The sequence below is a fragment of the Salvelinus namaycush genome, chromosome 33, assembly GCF_016432855.1.
Source record: "Salvelinus namaycush isolate Seneca chromosome 33, SaNama_1.0, whole genome shotgun sequence".
Lineage (NCBI taxonomy): Eukaryota > Metazoa > Chordata > Actinopteri > Salmoniformes > Salmonidae > Salvelinus > Salvelinus namaycush.
In genome coordinates this window covers 5,101,740-5,113,644 of record NC_052339.1, presented here as the reverse complement: position 1 = coordinate 5,113,644, position 11,905 = coordinate 5,101,740, and positions in this window count along the sequence as shown.

Here is an 11,905-nt window from a genome sequence, read left to right as displayed (position 1 = left end):
CTTGTGTCATGCACAAAGTAGATGTCCTAACCGACTTACCAAAACTATAGTTTGTTAACAAGAAATTTGTGGAGTGATTGAAAAACAAGTTTTAATGACTCCAACCTAAGTCTATGTAAACTTCCGACTTCACCTGTATGTCTCCCCTTTCATCTGTGTCTGATATAACTAGCTAGCCAGTAACTTCAGCCACCAAAAGGGGGGAGGGTCGTTCAAAACTCTGACGCAGTTGACATAGTGCTGCTATGAACAGCATCACAACAGACGTTCCAAACAGGAGCTGCATTAAAAAAATTACATCATTGATGCAACTGCGATGTTGTTTGAGTTGCTGTGTGTATCATCAAATTAGATTGAGAGGATTTTACTGCTGCACAGTGCATTTCAGTAATTTACAGTCAGTTTGCTGCAAGTAGTTATTGTAAAATTCACAGTAACTTACTGTGGCTGATCTCTGTCATACTCACTGACCTGATGGTGTGGCAGGAAGGTCAGTTTGCTGAAAACCTAGAGGATTGAGGCCAAGTGAGGCTGAGTCCCAAGTGTGCTCACCACAAAGTATGCTTAATAGTTGAAGGTAGTGAGCTACTGGCAGCTAGTTGCAAGTATGTTACTGTGCATTTTGCAATAACTTATTGGCAGTAAGTTGCCAGTGAGTTACTAGCAGTTACTGGCTAAGCAGCTAACTTCAAAGCAATTTGCCAAAGAGTGTATCACTGTATCAGAAGTACGTCATCAATGATGTGACAAAATGCAAGATCCCATTGATTTCTCTGTGGTTCCGGTACTTTCCAAGCTGATTTCAAACACTGACCTCTACTGGACACCGTACTTACATATATATAGTTAGGATTTTGTAAGAAACGTTTATCCTAACCAGTAGTTTAGCAGGTAGAGTAGGGAACTGTGGAATATTCAGGGATGTGAGGGTATGAGAATCCTGTTGAAGGCACAGTATTTTGAAAATTGTTTAATGTGAAACTTCACTTTATGCACTGTTGTTTAAATAATTGGTTTTATTTAGTTTAGTATAGCATCCTAAATAATGCCATAGATTCCATTTTAAAAAATAGTCAACTTGAAGCCTAAAAAGGGAAGCATGATGTAAGATGCAAACCTTGTATTCCTATTGATTATAGGCCACTACAGCCAACGACTTACCACTGCGCCACAGAGTTTTGAAAAAAAACAGTGGAGAAAAGAACGTCTATCTGATAATCAAATGCTGCTATTTATTGCTGACCAGCAGATGTCACTAATGTGCATTGTGAACAGATAATGAAACTGAGTTTTGAACCATTTTCCAGTGCAATTTGGTTAAAGCCTCAAGTTCCCATCACTACTGGCTATTAAGTTACTGTGGCTTTTACTTACTGACAGCTGGTTCTCCATTCAGTAATGCAACATTCAGGTAACTAACTTCCATTAAGTTAGTGAGACATGTACAGTAATATCTTAACTGTGCTGCTCTTTATTGACACACCAGTTGAACAACAACAATGTTAAAAGAGATACTCAACCATTAATAACATAACCATCAAGCACTTAAATTGGTACTACACTTCAACTGACGGTTGGCACAAATTCACATATTGGACAATGCCCCCAAATATGCAAATGAGCACCACCGGTACGTTGCCCCCACCTACATTTCAAAGCACAGTGATGATTGTACCTTATATAAAAAATATTGGGTAGAAAATGTACCGTTATACTAGATTGTTTGCACATGTACCCTAAAAGAAACCGACCAGTACCATCTCAGTTCCTATGTGTACATCTGAAGGTACCTTATGTGGACCTTTGACCCTTTTGTATCCCAGGGAACAACAGTGACCCTACCTTACTTTTGAGACTGTTCTTGGTAAAAAAAATATGTACCTGGTGACACTGCAGAAACATTAACTCACTTCTACCTGCCCAAAAGCTGGCAAGTTCTAATCCCCAAGGAATTTATGCACATTTTACATCAAGTGTTCCTGAGCACTGTTATTTTTACTTTGGTGTTGTCAGATAATCAGACAATTATTGACTTGATTATGGCAACTTTTATAAAAGTTCAGAACTGCATTCTTGCCATTAAATCTGTGGCCAATCTCTGTCATGCCCACAGACCTGATGGTGTAGCAGGAAATTCAGGTCGTTCGGAACCAAGCGGTTGTGAGTTCAATCCCAAGTGAGGTATAGTTTCAAGTAAACGGCATACTATCCTTTAAATCAAATCAAATTTTATTTGTCACATACACATGGTTAGCAGATGTTAATGCGAGTGTAGCGAAATGCTTGTGCTTCTAGTTCCGACAATGCAGTAATAACCAACAAGTAATCTAACCTAACAATTCCACAACTACTACCTTATACACACAAGTGTAAAGGGATAAAGAATATGTACATAAAGATATATGAATGAGTGATGGTACAGAACGGCATAGGCAAGATGCAGTAGATGGTATAGAGTACAGTATATACATATGAGATGAGTAATGTAGGGTATGTAAACATAAAGTGGCATAGTTTAAAGTGGCTAGTGATACATGTATTACATAAAGATGGCAAGATGCAGTAGATGATATAGAGTACAGTATATACATATACATATGAGATGTGCTGTGGTGGAGATCTTTGTGGGCTATACTCGGCCTTGTCTCAGGATTGTAAGTTGGTGGTTGAAGATATCCCTCTAGTGGTGCGGGGGCTGTGCTTTGGCAAAGTGGGTGGGGTTATATCCTTCCTGTTTGGCCCTGTCCGGGGGTATCTTTCGGATGGGGCCACAGTGTCTCCTGACCGCTCCTGTCTCAGCCTCCAGTATTTATGCTGCAGTAGTTTATGTGTCGGGGGGCTAGGGTCAGTTGGTTATACCTGGAGTACTTCTCCTGTCTTATCCAGTGTCCTGTGTGAATTTAAGTATGCTCTCTCTAATTCTCTCGTTCTCTCTTTCTTTCTCTCTCTCTGAGAACCTGAGCCCTAGGACCATACGTCACGGCAAACCGGGCATGATGACTCCTTGCTGTCCCCAGTCCACCTGGCCTTGCTGCTGTTCCAGTTTCAACTGCTCTGCCTGCGGTTATGGAACCCCTACCTGTCCCAGACCTGCTGCTTTCAACTCTTAATGATCGGCTATGAAAAGCCAACTGACTTTTATTCCTGATTATTATTTGACCATGCTTGTCATTTATGAACATTTTGAAAATCTTGGCTCTCTCTAATTCTCTCCTTCTCTCTTTCTTTCTCTCTCTCGGAGGACCTGAGCCCTAGGACCATACGTCAGGACTACCGGGCATGATGACTCCTTGCTGTCCCCAGTCCGCCTGGCCTTGCTGCTATTCCAGTTTCAACTGTTCTGCCTGCGGTTACGGAACCCCTACCTGTCCCAGACCTGCTGTTTTCAACTCTTAATGATCGGCTATGAAAAGCCAACTGACATTTATTCCTGATTATTATTTGACCATGCTTGTCATTCATGAACATTTTGAAAATCTTGGCTCTCTCTAATTTTCTCCTTCTCTCTTTCTTTCTCTCTCTCGGAGGACCTGAGCCCTAGGACCATACGTCAGGACTACCGGGCATGATGACTCCTTGCTGTCCCCAGTCCACCTGGCCTTGCTGCTATTCCAGTTTCAACTGTTCTGCCTGCGGTTATGGAACCGCCACCTGTCCCAGACCTGCTGTTTTCAACTCTTAATGATCGGCTATGAAAAGCCAACTGAAAATTATTCATGATTATTATTTGACCATGCTTGTCACTTATGAACATTTTGAACATTTTGAACATCTTGGCATAGTTCTGTTATAATCTCCACCCGGCACAGCCAGAAGAGGACTGGCCACCCCTCATAGCCTGGTTCCTCTCTAGGTTTCTTCCTAGGTTTTAGCCTTTCTAGGGAGTTTTTCCTAGCCACCGTGCTTCTACACCTGCATTGCTTGCTGTTTGGGGTTTTAGGCTGGGTTTCTGTACAGCACTTCGAGATATTAGCTGATGTACGAAGGGCTATATAAAATAAACTTGATTGATTGATTGATTGAGTAATGTAGGGTATGTAAACATTATATTAAGTGGCATTGTTTAAAGTGGCTAGTGGTACATTTTTACATAATTTCCATCAATTCCCATTATTAAAGTGGCTGGAGTTGAGTCAGTATGTTGGCAGCGGCCACTAAATGTTAGTGGTGGCTGTTTAACAGTCTGATGGCCTTGAGATAGAAGCTGTTTTTCAGTCTCTCGGTCCCTGCTTTGATGCACCTGTACTGACCTCGCCTTCTGGATGATAGCGGGGTGAACAGGCAGTGGCTTGGGTGGTTGTTGTCCTTGATGATCTTTATGGCCTTCCTGTGACATCGGGTGGTGTAGGTGTCCTGGAGGGCAGGTAGTTTGCCCCCGGTGATGCGTTGTGCAGACCTCACTACCCTCTGGAGAGCCTTACGGTTGTGGGCGGAGCAGTTGCCGTACCAGGCGGTGATACAGCCCGACAGGATGCTCTCGATTGTGCATCTGTAGAAGTTTGTGAGTGCTTTTGGTGACAAGCCGAATTTCTTCAGCCTCCTGAGGTTGTTGCTGCTGCGCCTTCTTCACAACGCTGTCTGTGTGGGTGGACCAATTCAGTTTGTCCGTGATGTGTACACCGAGGAACTTAAAACTTTCCACCTTCTCCACTACTGTCCCGTCGATGTGGATAGGGGGGTGCTCCCTCTGCTGTTTCCTGAAGTCCACAATCATCTCACAATCACGTTTTGTTGACATTGAGTGTGAGGTTATTTTCCTGACACCACACTCCGAGGGCCCTCACCTCTTCCCTGTAGGCCGTCTCGTCGTTGTTGGTAATCAAGCCTACCACTGTAGTGTCGGCCGCAAACTTGATGATTGAGTTGGAGGCGTGCATGGCCACGCAGTCGTGGGTGAACAGGGAGTACAGGAGAGGGCTCAGAACGCACCCTTGTGGGGCCCCAGTGTTGAGGATCAGCGGGGTGGAGAGGTTGTTACCTACCCTCACCACCTGGGGGCGGCCCGTCAGGAAGTCCAGGACCCAGTTGCACAGGGCGGGGTCGAGACCCAGGGTCTCGAGCTTGATGACGAGTTTGGAGGGTACTATGGTGTTAAATGCTGAGCTGTAGTCGATGAACAGCATTCTCACATAGGTATTCCTCTTGTCCAGATGGGTTAGGGCAGTGTGCAGTGTGGTTGCGATTGCGTCGTCTGTGGACCTATTGGGTCGGTAAGCAAATTGGAGTGGGTCTAGGGTGTCAGGTAGGGTGGAGGTGATATGGTCCTTGACTAGTCTCTCAAAGCACTTCATGATGACGGAGGTGAGTGCTACGGGGCGGTAGTCGTTTAGCTCAGTTACCTTAGCTTTCTTGGGAACAGGAACAATGGTGGCCCTCTTGAAGCATGTGGGAACAGCAGACTGGGATAAGGATTGATTGAATATGTCCTTAAACACACCAGCCAGCTGGTCTGCGCATGCTCTGAGGACGCGGCTGGGAATGCCGTCTGGGCCTGCAGCCTTGCGAGGGTTAACACGTTTAAATGTTTTACTCACCTCGGCTGCAGTGAAGGAGAGCCCGCAGGTTTTGGTAGCGGGCCGTGTCAGTGGCACTGTATTGTCCTCAAAGCGAGCAAAAAAATTATTTAGCCTGTCTGGGAGCAAGACATCCTGGTCCGCGACGGGGCTGGTTTTCTTTTTGTAATCCGTGATTGACTGTAGACCCTGCCACATACCTCTTGTGTCTGAGCTGTTGAATTGCGACTCTACTTTGTCTCTATACTGGGACTTAGCTTGTTTGATTGCCTTGCGGAGAGAATAGCTACACTGTTTGTATTCGGTCATGTTTTCAGTCACCTTGCCCTGGTTAAAAGCAGTGGTTCGCGCTTTCAGTTTCACGCGAATGCTGCCATCAATCCACGGTTTCTGGTTTGGGAATGTTTTAATCGTTGCTGTGGGTACGACATCGTCAATGCACTTTCTAATGAACTCGCTCACCGAATCAGCGTATTCGTCAATATTGTTGTTGGACGCAATGCGGAACATATCCCAATCCACGTGAGCGAAGCAGTCTTGAAGCGTGGAATCAGATTGGTCGGACCAGCGTTGAACAGACCTGAGCGAGGGAGCTTGTTGTTTTAGTTTCTGTTTGTAGGCTGGAAGCAACAAAATGGAGTCGTGGTCAGCTTTTCCGAAAGGAGGGCGGGGGAGGGCCTTATATGCGTCGCGGAAATTAGTATAACAATGATCCAAGGTTTTACCAGCCCTGGTAGCACAATCGATATGCTGATAGAATTTAGGGAGTTTTGTTTTCAGATTAGCCTTGTTAAAATCCCCAGCTACGATGAATGCAGCCTCAGGGTGTGTGGTTTCCAGTTTACAAAGAGTCAGATAAAGTTCGTTCAGGGCCATCGATGTGTCTGCTTGGGGGGGAATATATATGGCTGTGATTATAATCGAAGAGAATTCCCTTGGTAGATAATGCGGTCGACATTTGATTGTGAGGAATTCTAGATCAGGTGAACAGAATGACTTGAGTTCCTGTATGTTGTTATGATCACACCACGTCTCGTTAATCATAAGGCATACACCCCCGCCCCTCTTCTTACCAGAAAGATGTTTGTTTCTGTCGGCGCGATGCGTGAAGAAACCAGCTGGCTGCACCGACTCCGTTAGCGTCTCTTGAGTGAGCCATGTTTCCGTGAAGCAGAGAACGTTACAATCTCTGATGTCTCTCTGGAATGTTACCCGTGCTCGGATTTCATCAACCTTATTGTCAAGAGACTGGACATTGGCGAGTAGTATGCTAGGGAGTGGAGCGCGATGTGCCCGTCTCCGAAGCCTGACCAGGAGACCGCTTCGTTTGCCCCTTTTACGGCGTCGCTTAGGGTCGCCGGCTGGGATCAGATCCATTGTATTGGGTGGAAGGCAAAACACTGGATCCGCTTCGGGAAAGTCATATTCCTGGTTGTAACGATGGTGAGTTGACGTTGCTCTTATATTCAGTAGTTCCTCCCGACTGTATGTAATGAAACCTAAGATTACCTGGGGTACCAATGTAAGGAATAACACATAAAAAAACAAAATACTGCATATTTTCCTAGGAACGCGAAGCGAGGCGGCCATCTCGGTCGGCGCCGGAAGACTTTAACAGCAATAACACCTTCATTCAGCTGTAAAAATTCAGTAACTTATTGTTGAGTTAGGTTCTAAATATCAGAGTAAGAAATTGACTGACGCTATGAAAGCTCCAACCAAGTTTATTCACCCATTGGGTCAATACAGCTGCATAAGACAAAGACGTGGTTCCACCAGTGGTAGTGTATATACCCCTCCTCCTTCTCTCTAAACATGAAATCTTTATTTACTAGACAGGAAGTTAAGTGATGTGGGCCACAAACTGTTCCACAAACTGTTCCTTCTCCCTTAAGGTGACCTGACCTCAACCTCCTTCCTCACTAATCCACATCTCTCCATCTTTATAAGTGTCTGCCAACATGTGATTATCTTTCCTTCACTCAGTACATTTCAAGCTTAATTGCCTCTACCATATACATTCCTACTACAGATAACCATTAACTTCTGATGTAGACAATAGAGACTACGGCACCCCTCATGTCTCTAGTACAACTGATGATTCATAATATTTCACGTTAAGAAATCCACATCCATCAGTTCCTTACCTTACTTTCACTGCAACCGTTACAGTACAATTACAGGAACTTTTTAACTGTGTAGCATTTCATGGCACAAAGAGAAAACATCACAGCATTAACGAACTCTTCCTGATATGCAAAAGAGAAATATGCTTACACATATCAACCTCACCCCTCAAGAACCTTTTTTAAAAATGTTTTTTATTTTTTATTTTTTACTATAGGGCCTTCAAACTCAACTCTGGACCTCGAATCCAGTTCCAATGCAATTTTCCATTGTTCCCCTCTAATCAGGGACAGATTTAGACCTGGGACACCAGGTGTGTGCAATTAATGATCAAGTAGAACAGGAAACCAGCAGGCTCTGGACCGCTTAGTGTAAGAGTTGAATACTCTTGCTGTAGAGTGTATGCTGGCCCAGCATGGTCTAGCTCAGAGGCGTCAAACTCATTCCACGGAGGGCCTAGTGTCTGATGGTTTTTGTTTTCTCCTTTCAATGAAGACCTAGACAACCAAGTGAGTGGGGTTCCTTACTAATCAATGACCTTATTCGTCAATTAAGTCCAAGGGAGGAGCAAAACCCGCAGACACCTTCCCCTCTGTGGAATTAGTTTGACACGTGGTCAAGCTGGTCTGAAAAACCATGCCCATCATTATCATTGACTTGTTTAGAGATTTTGTGTTTTGTATTGACCTAGATCAGAGAGTAACTCTCTGGATCCCCTCTCTTTAATAGTCTACTGTTCTGTTAGGAAATGCCTGAGTAGTAGAGGACACAAATATCCAGGTACAGGATTTAGACATCCCAGACATCTCTCCCGTCCGTCGTTCCACTTTCCCCATGGAGGAAGTGCCGGATCCCCTTTGAAGTGTTGTCGGAGGGAAGGGCCAATGGTGTGTAACCCCTTAATCCTGTCTTTGTCACTCTCACTCTCGCATACATGCGTGCATGCGGATGCACGCACACATACACACCCACACATACACACCCACCATGCAGCTAATATTAACCCGTCCCCATACTATGAGAATCTGTTGTAGCTGGGATGGCTCACTCGGCTGACAGGTGTTTTGCATTTTCAACTGGGGATCAGAGCGGAGCCGGAGATGAGATGTGGTAAGTGAATTATCAGCCATCCCGGGGCAATGTGTGGAGCCCTGAGACGTTTGCTTCCCTCTCTCCAACAACAATGGCTCACTCACACCTATTAAAAGGAAACTAGCTCAACCAATTCATCGGTGAAGTATAGGATCAAAGACGACAGAGTACAATGACTGTCATAATCAATATCCTATGTTTCCAAATAATCCATTAAGATCCAGAATAGATATCTCTATAATATGAAGACACCTTTTTTATTCACTTCTTTTCATAGGTTGCACCTCTGTCACTTGGTGGTGTCATACCATTGTTATGAATGTTCTCAAGCCACCTTCTACCGGCTGTGCAGTAGTGGTGCTGTAAAGTCGTGATAAGTCCAGTCATTCTGGATGGAGGCTAAATACTGTTTAGTCTAAATTACACTATGGTGCCTAGAAATACATTGCTAAAGTAGTCAAATATTTTGTAGGAAACAACTTTGCCAGCATTATCATGTCGTCAAATTTACTTTAGACAGATGACAATGTTGTCGTTAGCTAGCAAAGTTTGTCAAACATAGCTAGCAATGCTAACGTTAGCTAGCTAAAATCTGGCGTCCTCCCTTCAATCTTAGTTAACTAATTAACGTTGCACTGCATCTAAAGTCAATCTGGCGACGTCAAAATGACGACAAAGGGTTTTCCTACTAATTATTTGCCTCCTTCTGAATGTCATTGTATTTCCAAGCCACTGTAATGCACTTTTTATGAAATCTTCATCAGCGCTCATTGATGGTGCATTGAGTAGAATGCTTAGTCGGGCATCAGTCCAAAGCGAGAGTTCAAAACAATATTGTGTTGAAACACAATATATAGTCTCAAACAAGTAAAGATTATGAACAACCCCTTTTTAATGTTTAATGTTCATGCATTTATTTAATTTTGATACAGTATTATCTTATTTGGATACAGCAATCTAAATCTGTACTTTCTCAAAATGGTGTAGTCAATTGCAGGATGATCACAGTTATGTTTCATAACTTCAGTTTGAGGACAACAATCTTTTTTATTCATGTGGTGAATCAATGGTTGTTAAAAAGCTTCAGAGTGAATTGATGGTTGTTAAATCCACGGATTGTCATGTAGTCCCTAGACTGTTACTTTTACAATGTAGTCCACAGTTTTGTTGGTTATATACCTGCGAAAACACAATGAAGGCTGGAGAATGGCGTCGGAGGGGATGGCTGCTGTTAAACGGGCTCCTAACCAATTGTGGTTTTTGTAGATGTCTATTTACCACCACAAACCGATGTAGGCACTAAGACCGCACTCAGTGAGCTATGTAATGCCATTGGCAAACAAGAGAATGCTCACACAGAAGTGGCGCTCCTAGTGGCCGGGGACTTTAATGCAGGAACATTTAAATCTGTTTTACCTCATTTCTACCAGCATGAATGAGGTAAAAAGGCTGGTCATGGTTCACATCAACACCATCATCCCAGAAACCCTAGTCCCACTACAATTCGCATACCGGCCCAACAGATCCACAGTGGACGCAACCTCTATAGCACTCCGCCCTGCCCTTTCCCACCTGAACAAAAGGAACACCTACGTGAGAATGCTGTTCGTTGACTACAGCTCAGCGTTCAACACCATAGTGCCCTCAAAACTCATCACAAAGCTAAGAACCCTGGGACTAAACACCTCCGTCTGCAATTCGTTCCTGGACTTCCTGATGGGCCACCCCCAGGTGGTAAGGATAGGCGACAACACATCTGCCACACTGATCCTCAACAGGGGGGCCCCTCTGGGGTGCATGCATAGTCCCCTGCTGTACTCTCTGTTCACCCACAACTGCGGCAGGGTAGCTTAGTGGTTAGAGCGTAGGGCTAGTAACCGAAAGGTTGCAAGTTTGAATCCCTGAGCTGACAAGGTACAAATCTGTCGTTCTGCCCCTGAACAAGACAATTAACCCACTGTTTCTAGGCCATCATTGAAAATACGATTTTGTTCTGTTAAAAAAAGGTGAAAAATAAAATAAAAAACTGCGTGGCCAAGCACGACTCCAACACCATTATTAAGTTTGCTGACGACACAACAGTGGTAGTCCTGATCACTGACAATGATGAGACGGTCTATAGGGAGGAGGTCAGAGACCTGGCGGTGTGGTTCCAGAACAACACCCTCTCTCTCAATGTGAGCAAGACAAAGGAGCTGATCGTGGACTATAGGAAAAGGAGGGCCGAACAGGCAACATTAACATCAACGGGACTGAAGTGGAGCGGGTTGAGAGCTTCAAGTTCCTTGGTGTCCACATCACCAACAAACTATCATGGTCCAAACACACCAAGACAGTTGTGAAGAGGGCACGACAACTTTTCCCCTCAGGAGAATGAAAAGATTTGGAATGGGTCCCATATCCTCAAAACGTTCTACAGCTGCACCATCGAGAGCATCCTGACCGGTTGACTGGTATGGCAACTGCTCGGCATCCAACCATAAGGCGCTACAGAGGGTAGTGCGTACTGCCCAGCTTCCTGACATCCAGGACCTATATACTAGGCAGTATCAGAGAAAGATTGTCAAAGACAGTTACCCAAGTCATAGACTGTTCTGCGGTGCGAAGTCTAGGACCAAAAGGCTCCTTAACAGCTTCTACAACCAAAGCCATAAGACTGCTGAACAACTAAACAAATGGCCACCCAGACTATTTACATCGACCCCCCCCCCCCCTTTGTTTTTACACTGCTGCTACTCGCTGTTTGTTATCTATGCATAGTCACCTTACAAATTACCTCGACTAACCTGTACCCCCTCACATTGGCTCGGTACCGGTACCCCCTGTATATAGCCTCATTATTGTTATGTAAATTAACTTTTTGATAGCTTAGATTTTTTAAAACTTTTGTATATTTAGTAAATATTTTATTTCGTCTATTTCTTGAACTGCATTGTTGGTTAAGGGATTGCAAGTAAGCATTTAATGGTAAAGTCTACACCTGTTGTATTCGGCTCATGTGACAAATAAAACTTGATTTGATGCAAAAACATCATAAAAGTTTTGAAAGTCTTTCAACAAGCTGATTAGCAAGAACTTGGTTGACGCAGAGTTGGGAAAGGCAGACGCTAAAAGAGCCTGTGCTGGTTTGTCAGATTTGCTCTCTAGCTCTGATAGAGCTAGCCTCCTGGGGG